General features: G+C 33.9%; 1 pseudogene; it reads left to right on the forward strand.

Moving 5' to 3' along the window:
* The first annotated feature begins 4,640 nt into the window (after positions 1-4,640).
* Positions 4,641-5,189, forward strand: LOC149559357 (uncharacterized; annotated as a pseudogene).
* The last annotated feature ends 4,129 nt before the right edge of the window (positions 5,190-9,318 follow it).

Below are 9,318 nucleotides of genomic sequence, written 5' to 3' on the forward strand. Positions count from 1 at the left end.
ACATTGGAACTGCATCTTCCAAGATTTATCCTATGCAGCTCCAAAAGAATAAGATGGATCAAATTAGTATTATAGATACACTCTGACTCTAGGACGGTTCAATACTTTACCAAGTTTGATTGGATGTAACAAAGCTTCATTAACCGAGTAGCAGTTACCGAGTTGAGTCGGTAAGAGACTTTGCCGAGTTCGGTCGGTCACAACTAAGTTTCATTGACCATGTTGTGTCAACCGAGCAAGGTCGGTTCGTGACTCAACCGAGTAAGGTCGGTTCGTGACCTAACCGAGTAAGGTCGGTACTTCAATATTTTCTTTTGATCACCGAGTTGATAATATCTACCGAGCTAGTGGATGACAACCTGTCATTTCTTCTGCCATCGTACCAAAACATTTATGGCAAATTTGTTATCAAAAGGGGCAAAATTTGATCTAAATTTTTACTGCGAACAAAGAGCTAAGATATTTTTTTTCAGAGCGAGCTTAAGACATTTTCGAGCGAATTTTTCAAAAGAGCAAAAGAATCAATTCAGAATTTTTTTTTTTTCTACACCTACCAAGTAACAATGGCATTCGGAAGTGGAAGCTCTAAGACTAAGAAAGGCTTAAAAATGCTGATTAGAGGAGAGGAATGGAAGGTGCCGAACTTCAAATTAGCACCAGCTGTTGCAGAATCACTAGACCCCAATGGTGCCCAATCTCAAATTCCTTCAAAGGTACTTCTTGTCAATGATATAAGATCTCATTTTAAATGCTCTATTCAAGAACTTGGAAACCTAGAAATTGATAATGCCCTAGGTGTAATGAGCATAGATGGAAACCTAAAACCCAAACATAAGCATCTTGAAACAAAAGGGTTAACCCACATTTCGCACTTGCCAAGGAAATTTCAAATTAAATGGGTTAGGTATGTACTCAGTCGAGTTCACAATGGCCAATTGTGGTTAGAACAACCAGTGCTCATCACAAAGAATATGATTAACAAAATTACTGGACTCCCCATGTTGAGCAAAGCCAAGGCTACCAAAACCCTAGGTCGGGAGGAATTGCAGAAACTGACCCAAGCAGAATGGGATGGTAGGAGACTTAAGCTAAATACTGTAGCTGACGTCGAATTGAAATTTGGCATTCACGTCATTGCTCACAAAATCTATAGTTCAAGCCGTCCAAACAGTGTACCCTGTGAAGCTGTGGATCTGGCGTACAAAATAGTGAAGAAGAATTTAGAATTTGATTTATCAGAATTACTTTTATCCCAATTCAATAAGAATATGGAAAGCATTAGAACCTCCAAGAACAATCCCTGCAAATTCGGTTCGCTTTTGATTTGTTTATTCTTCTATATTCAGAAATCTTTTCCATCAAAGGGATCAGTGGTATGGAGAAAAGATATACCAATTCTTTATCAGATAAACGAGTTCATTACAGAACTAGGTGAAAATTTTGATATTATTCTGGATAACTATTTTGAAGAATTTAAGGAAAAGATGAATCATAGGTTCCGAATTCCACCCAAACTGGTTGAAGAATACAAAGAAGACATATTGCATTAAATCAGGTAGAATTGTCTACAATTTTGAATAATTTTGAGAATTCTTTTAATAATGTAACTTCACTTTTTGGAAAACTCTGTGATGTTACTAAGTATACCAAGGATATAAAGGAAAATTTGAATAAAATTGATGAGGATATGAAGGTCAGTGCCCAAGTGCTGCAATCTGACCTCAGTACAAGTTCATCCCATCATCATAAAATAAGATTTTTGTCGGAGAAACAGGCAGAATTTCTGAGAGAGGAAGCAAGAATCAGGTCTACTATCATAGATATCCAGAATATGATTATTCCTGTCATGACTTCAATGCAAAAGCATATTGCTCATTCCAGAACATTGATTCATGACAACAATTTCTCAGTTGCAGATCATATGATTGAACTTTCTGCAGAAATTCATATTGCACTCTCCTCCAGCAAAATTTTGCAAGAAAATTGGGATAAGACTTTGGCTCTTATTCTCAAGGTACATTCAGAATTTCTTTCTCATTTTGAAATCTCAGTATAAATATATGTTATTTGGCATTATTGTCAAAAAGGGGGAGACAGAACTTCAGAACTTCAGAGCTATCCGTGCAAAGAAATATGTATTGATCTGTAAATACTGTGCATATTGTATGGGGGAGACATACATCTAATAAGATCTATAATTTTGGAAACTTTCTGAAATGTATGTACATAAACTTTGATACATAATTGTTTTTGTCACTAATGCCAAAGGGGGAGATTGTTGACATAAAGTTATTTGTCATTAGTGACAACTCTTTTTCACAGTATTAACCGAGTTCAGTCGGTTAACCAAAAACTCAGCATTAACCGAGTTCGGTCGGTTAACATAAAACTCAATATTAACCGAGTAAAGACGGATGCAGTGTTAACCGAGTTAGGTCGGTTAATATAGGACCTAGTGTTAACCGAGCTCAGTCGGTAAACAAAGAAGTTTGTTCTACCGAGTTTGTTTTGCTATTTGGCCGACTCAGTTAAATTTTGTCTACTTTTGTTCAGCCAACCATTGCATGTAATTTTAACTTGGATGGTATATATATGTAATGTATTGTATCATTCTAAGTATACATATGTGTGTGATGTATATGAAGTATGTGAAGAATGTGTGCGAAAGCATGTAAGCTGAATTTTGAAGGTTTTCAGCAAGGTCAGCATTGGAGCAAAAATGTTTTATCTGTCATATCAAGGACAATCAGAGCATAGCGGATCTTATCAGCAATCAGTTGTATTCAGATCCACTGTTTCATTCTAACAGGTGAATCAGTTTTTATAAATCCTTTAACAGGGTAGACTTAACAGTCTTTGTACTAAATCTCCTAACAGAGTGCATACTTATGAAGTATGTTTCAAATCCTTTAACAAGGTGGATATAAAAATCCTTTATGCTCCTAACAGGGCAGATCACCAGAAGTGATCATTGTATGCCTTAACCGGCTAACTTCCTACTGCAGTAAAGAATATTTGTGGGTTTCATCCCCACCCCAGTTTTACTTTCTATTTCAGAAGGTTTCTGGGTCACCAAAATCTCTGTGCTTATGTGTTATGAATGTCTTCATACTGCAGATTAGATGATTAAATATTTTACTAGTTAATATGAATTGATTTAAGATTTAATGTTTACTGATTCACCCCTCCCCTCTCAGTAAACTGTTATATCTTGAATATTTCCAACAAATACCACCTAACTTACCTCTTAGATACAAAAATGCATCCTTAGGTAATGGCTTTGTGAATATTTCTGCAATTTGTTCTTTAGTATTCACATATTCCAATCCTATCTTTTTGTCTTGCACCAATTCTCCAAGAAAATGATATTTTATTGCAATGTGGTTGGTCTTGGTATGCATCACAAGATTCTTTGATATATTAATTACACTTGTGTTATTGCAAAAGATAACCACTAGATCCTTGATCTCTACCTTCATACTTTACAATAGTTGCTTGAACCAAACAACATTGGAATAATTAATTGCTGCTACAACATACTCTACCTCTAGAATAGATTGAGAAATGCAATTTTTATTCTTAATTTTCCAAGACACTAGTCTCTTACCAAGAAAGAACGCTCCACCACTGGCGCTTTTCTTGTCATCAACACTTCCTACCCAATTTGCATCATTGAAGGCTTTCAAATCTATTTTGCCTCCTTTATTGTACCATAATCCATAGTCTTTAGTACCCTTCAAATACCTCATTATTCTCTTTATTGTCATCATATGATTTTCTCTATGATTAGCTGAGAATCTTGCCACCATACTAATTTCTAGAGCAATATCAGGACTAGTGATCTGAATTATTTTAGCAATTCAGAGGACAATACTGAAAGAATAAATATTGGTATTGTAAATACATAATAAACCATGTGAAGACTTTTACTCAATCATAAAATTTCATACAATTGTGGACAATCTTGTAAGTGAGATGTATGCTTGAAAATCAATCAAATTTGGACAAACCTGTGGAGGAGTTGTGTGTCCAAGTTCATAAATGTTGGGCTATCCCGTGAATGAGATGTATGCCCATGAACTCTATAGGAGTAGAGCAATCTCATGGTTGAGATGTCTGCCCATGAACTCCATATAAAAGATCTGATACAAATTGGCAATCTTAACAAATGAGATGTATGTCCATATCTTTCTCATAACTTCAAATTGATCCTCTTTATACATTTTCAAGGAAACCAAAAGGTCACCACATCTTATGATTTTCATAAGAAGTTGAATGGACTATACAATCATTACAATTGGCTAAAAATAAAGAGATCTCTTTGCTTGAATATCCTAATTTATTTCTGGTCATTCTTCCTTTCTTATGAGGCAATGGGCCCCATTGCCCCATCATCTTCTAAATAAAGTAACATTGTGCCCAACTCATAATAATTATTCTATTAAGATTGAAAATTCTCCTCAGTATGTCAAATCAAAATATTGAAAGACCATGACAACTTGCCCTAAATTACTCTTGTTAAATGAATAATATATTGCATTATATTGCTTTTGATCTTCTTCAATATCATCATTCCCATCTTCCTTGGTTTCCTCACCCATAATGGGTAACGTCCTGCTAGGGCTTGTGAAGAAATAGTGATGAAATTGTCTACTCCTATTTCTGTTAAGGAAATCCTTGGTTATCATCTAGATCATGAAGTTTTTGATGCAGATGTCATTCATTAATTGGGGATTCATAGTTGACCTCTTCTAGAAAGAATGAAGCTTCATGGAAGCTGCCTTTACTTTTTCCTTCCTCTTCCTCAATAGGAAAAACCTTTTGCAAGGGCCTCTTTTGACAAAATACTCATTGTGACTTCCAAAATTTGTCAATTGCAGGTCTCTCACAAAGCCTTCTCAGATAGAGATTTAACAAAATTGGACTTTGACAGAAGCGTGCAAATTTTTTGACTAATGACATATTGAAAGTGTGTGTGAATCTTTGTCTCTACAAAGACAAGCTTGCAAAGTTTCTATCTGGAGACAAAAAGTCTATGATTGAATAGCTCGTGGCTCTAGCTATTGAGCAAGCTTGGAAACAAAATCTTGAAGGTTCATTCTCACAACCTCAGCTTTGGCTAGAAACCTAGCTTGGAAATAATCAATGAATCAAAAACCTTAACTCCTGATTCTTCTGTGCACTCGTGATTTCCCAAAATCTAAAGAAGTCATGAAGGTTCAGATGTATGTGTACATTTCCAGTAGAGGCTCTTAAAGGAATTCCATTTTTTTAGCATAGTAGCATGGGGGAGAACATATGTACAATTTTGATTGTATTATTAAAACTTCTAAGAAATGCCACGTAGGATTTGGCTGCTATGAATTTCATGATTGCACAACGATTGAACGTATTGACATGGAAAGAGGAGAATTTGATATGATATTGTTTCTCTACATTAAAGCTCTCAATGCTTCATCTTTTCAACATTTGGAAGATGAAGTGTCATTGCAGGGAACAGTTGAGAAGAACCAACAATCCATTGTGCAAGATTTTTTTTTCTTGAAAGACTGGTTATTAGTTTTTCATCAAGCCGAGACTCGATGTTGATTTTCAAGGAAGAAGACCACTATAAGAACACCTTCATATTGGGATAAATCTAATTGTACGTACATCTAAAATGAGATGAAACCTAGCTTTGATACCACTGATCTAAATTATTTTAGCAATTCAAAGGATAATACTGAAAGAATAAATATTGGTATTGTAAATACATAATAAACCATATGAATACTTTTATTCAGTCATAAAATTTCATACTATTGTGGAAAATCTTGTAAGTGAGATGTATGCCTTCATATCAATGAAATTTGGACAAACCTGTGGAGGAGTTGTGTGTCCAAGTTCATAAATGTTGGGCTATCCCGTGATTGAAATGTATGCCCATGAACTCTATAGGAGTTAAGCAATCCCATGGTTGAGATGTCTACCCATGAACTCTGTATATAAGATTTGATACAAATTGGCAATCTCTGCAAACAATATGTATTCCCATATCTTTCTCATAACTTTGAATTGATCCTTTTTATACATTTTCAAGGAAACCAAAAGGTCACCACATCTTATGATTTTCATAAGAAGTTGAATGGACAATACAATCATTACAATTGGCTAAAAATAAAGAGATCTCTTTGCTTGAATATCCTAATTTATTTCTGATCAACTAGTATGTACAACATACTAAATTTTTCCAATCATTGATATGTATGTAGTATGATCTACCTCCTTATAATCATCATTTTTTGAAAGCTTATGTCTAGTAGACATAGGTGTTCCAACTAGTCTTGAATTTTTCATTCCAATTTTTTTCAATATCTCCTTGATATACTTAGATTGATTAATGTAGATACCATATTTCTTCTATTGAATCTAAAAGCCAACAAATAATTTGATTTCTCCAACCATTAACATCTCAAATTCCTTGTTCATTTCCTCTAAAAAAGCTTTGCATAAATCATTATTTCCAGTAAACAATGTGTCATCCACAAATATTTTTGCCAACACAATCTTTTTGTCTAGTCCTCCTTTTATGTATAGGTTGTTGTTAGCATTTTTTGTTTAAAAACCAATCTTCATCAAATAATTATGAAGTCTTTCATACCAAGCTATAGGAGCTTTCTTGAGACCATACAATGCTTTGTGTAGTTTAAAAACCATATCCTTTTTTCTAGGATCTACAAAATCTTCAAATCGTTCTATATAAACTCCTTCTTCAAGAATTCCATTCAAGAATGCATATTGCGCATACATTTGATAAAATTTAAATCCTTCAAATATAACATAAGCAAGTAAAGTCCTAACACCTTCTAATCTTGCAACTAGACCAAAAGTTTCACCATTGTCAATACCTTCTTCTTGAGAATAATCTTTGCATACTAACCTTGCTTTGTTTCTTGAAACTTCTCCATCTTCATTCAACTTATTTCTAAAAAAATACTTTGTGACAATCACATTAGTCCAAGTATTATTCCTTTCTATCTATTCTATCTCTTTATTCATTTCTTCAATCTAACTTTTATTGTGCAAAGCATCTTTAACTAATCTAGGTTCAAGTTTAGTAAGAAAACATGTACCTTTCAATTTATTCCTTGTAATTGTTCCATTTGACTTGTCTCCAATGATCTTCTCAGGTGCATGGTGTCTTCTGACATATCTTGTTAATACAAGTACTTTTGAGTTAGAACATGTTCCACTTTCCTCACCATGATCTTCTACATCATGCTCGGGTCTCATTGTCTATGACTCAAGTCCTTCAAATTCAGACTTAGGTTGCACTAGTTGCAACTTGATCACCTCTATTGTGACTCAGGTCCTTCAGACTATGACTTAGATTGCACTAGCTACAAATTAGGTGGTTTTGGAGATTTTTTGGACTTGGGATGTGAAGTCTACTAAATTCTAATTAGATTAGTCAATGTATCAAGTTCAAAGTAAATGAAATTTCTATAATCTTTAGGTCGTTTGTTGCTCTCTGCTTCACTCTTTTCTGCAAACTCATCAATCTTCATATGTGCACTTTCTATGATCTTATGAGTGGTTAGATTCAAACATTTGTATGGTTTAATTTTGTTGGAGTAACCTAGGAATATGCCTTCATCACTTTTGACATCAAATTTACCTTTCCTAGTCTCCTTCAAAATATAACATTTTCTACCAAATACTTTCAAGTAACTTCCATTAGGTTTGTAGCCATACCATAGTTCATAAGGAGTTTGATTTGAGTCTTTATTCAACTGTGCTATATTCAAGGTATGAACTGTTGTACTAATTGCTTCTTTCCAGTATTTGATTGCAATATTCATTCTTTTCTATCATCAAAGTTCTTGCACAATCCGTTTTTGATCTATTCCTTCTTTTTTCTATACCATTTTGTTGAGGTGTACTAGGGGCTGATACTTGTCTTTTGATTCCTCTTTCAGTGTAGAATTCATTGAATTCATTAGAACTAAATTCACCTCCTCTATCTAATCTCAAACATTTCATCTTCTTTCCTATTCCTTCTCTACTCTTTCCAAATACCACTTAAACTTTTGAAAAGTTTCAGATATATCTTTAAAATACATTACTATAATTCTCTTAATAGAGTTGGCTTAACAACTATTTGTAAATCCTCTAACAAGGTGGAATTTCTATTTAAAGTGTATTAAAGACCTCTAACAAGGCCACTCCTAATAGGGTGATCAAATCCTCTAATAGGGTCACACCTAACAGTGTGTTTTTTAACCTTTAATAGGGTTGGATCCTAATAGGGCTTACTTTAGAAGAGTGAAAATAAATAATTAGTTGCAATTGGTGGTTTTTCCCAAATTGGATTTCTACATATAATATTGGTGTCACTTGTGTTCATGCTATTTATTTTATGTTTATTCAACTAAGTTAAGTAAGGTTAATCATAGATAATATCCTAAGAATTACATGTTAGGAATTGATCAAGTTATAGTTTTTATTTCAGTGGTTATCAAGTTATAACATATTATTAGTATTAACCGAGTGCTTGTGTGTTTACTAAGAAATAATATTTTTAGTGAAGTTTGTTGACATCTAAGGGATTTGGGATTTATTTTAGTGGTAATTGATTCACCCCTCCCCTCTCAATTACTCCTTCACTGATAGGAAAAAGGGTTTTGAGTACCTTGCTTACCACTATCACATCTTCAATTGTTCCTCTAGAGGCTTTGATTGCACTGACACTAGCTTTAATTCTATCAACATATTTTGTAATGTTTTCATCCTCTCTCATCTTCATCTGATCAAACTAACCTCTATAGCTTTTTTCCTTGGCTCTTCTCACATTATCATAACCTTCATCGATATCCTTTAGCTTTGACCACATTTCATGAGCAGTAGCACATCATTTGATCTCATCAAATTCAACATAGCTAAGAGTTGATGCAATATCAATTATCATGATATTATGATTTTTCTTTTCAACAATTTCCTCCATAGTCAATGTTCCAATAGGAGCCTTATACGTAGCATTCAAATATTTTAGACCTAAATCACTAATGGTTGCTAGATGTAACTTCATAAGTTCTTTCCAAGACTTGAAGTTATCCTTGTTCAACTTGGGAATCTCTCTCTTGTAAGACATCCCGATCTTTAGCTCAGATCATTGAAACCTTCTCTGCAAGTACCAAAAGCTCTGATACCAATTTTTTGAAATATAAGAGGAGTAACTGAGAAGGGAGGGGTGAATCAGTTACCAAAAAAATAAATCTTGAATCCCTTAGATGTCAACACAAAACATAAACTTTGTTGAAACTATTGTTACCTGGTTAA

Source organism: Cupressus sempervirens, chromosome 5 (genome assembly GCF_028749045.1).
Source record: "Cupressus sempervirens isolate cs-2001-9-10 chromosome 5, ASM2874904v1, whole genome shotgun sequence".
Classification (NCBI taxonomy): Eukaryota; Viridiplantae; Streptophyta; class Pinopsida; order Cupressales; family Cupressaceae; genus Cupressus; species Cupressus sempervirens.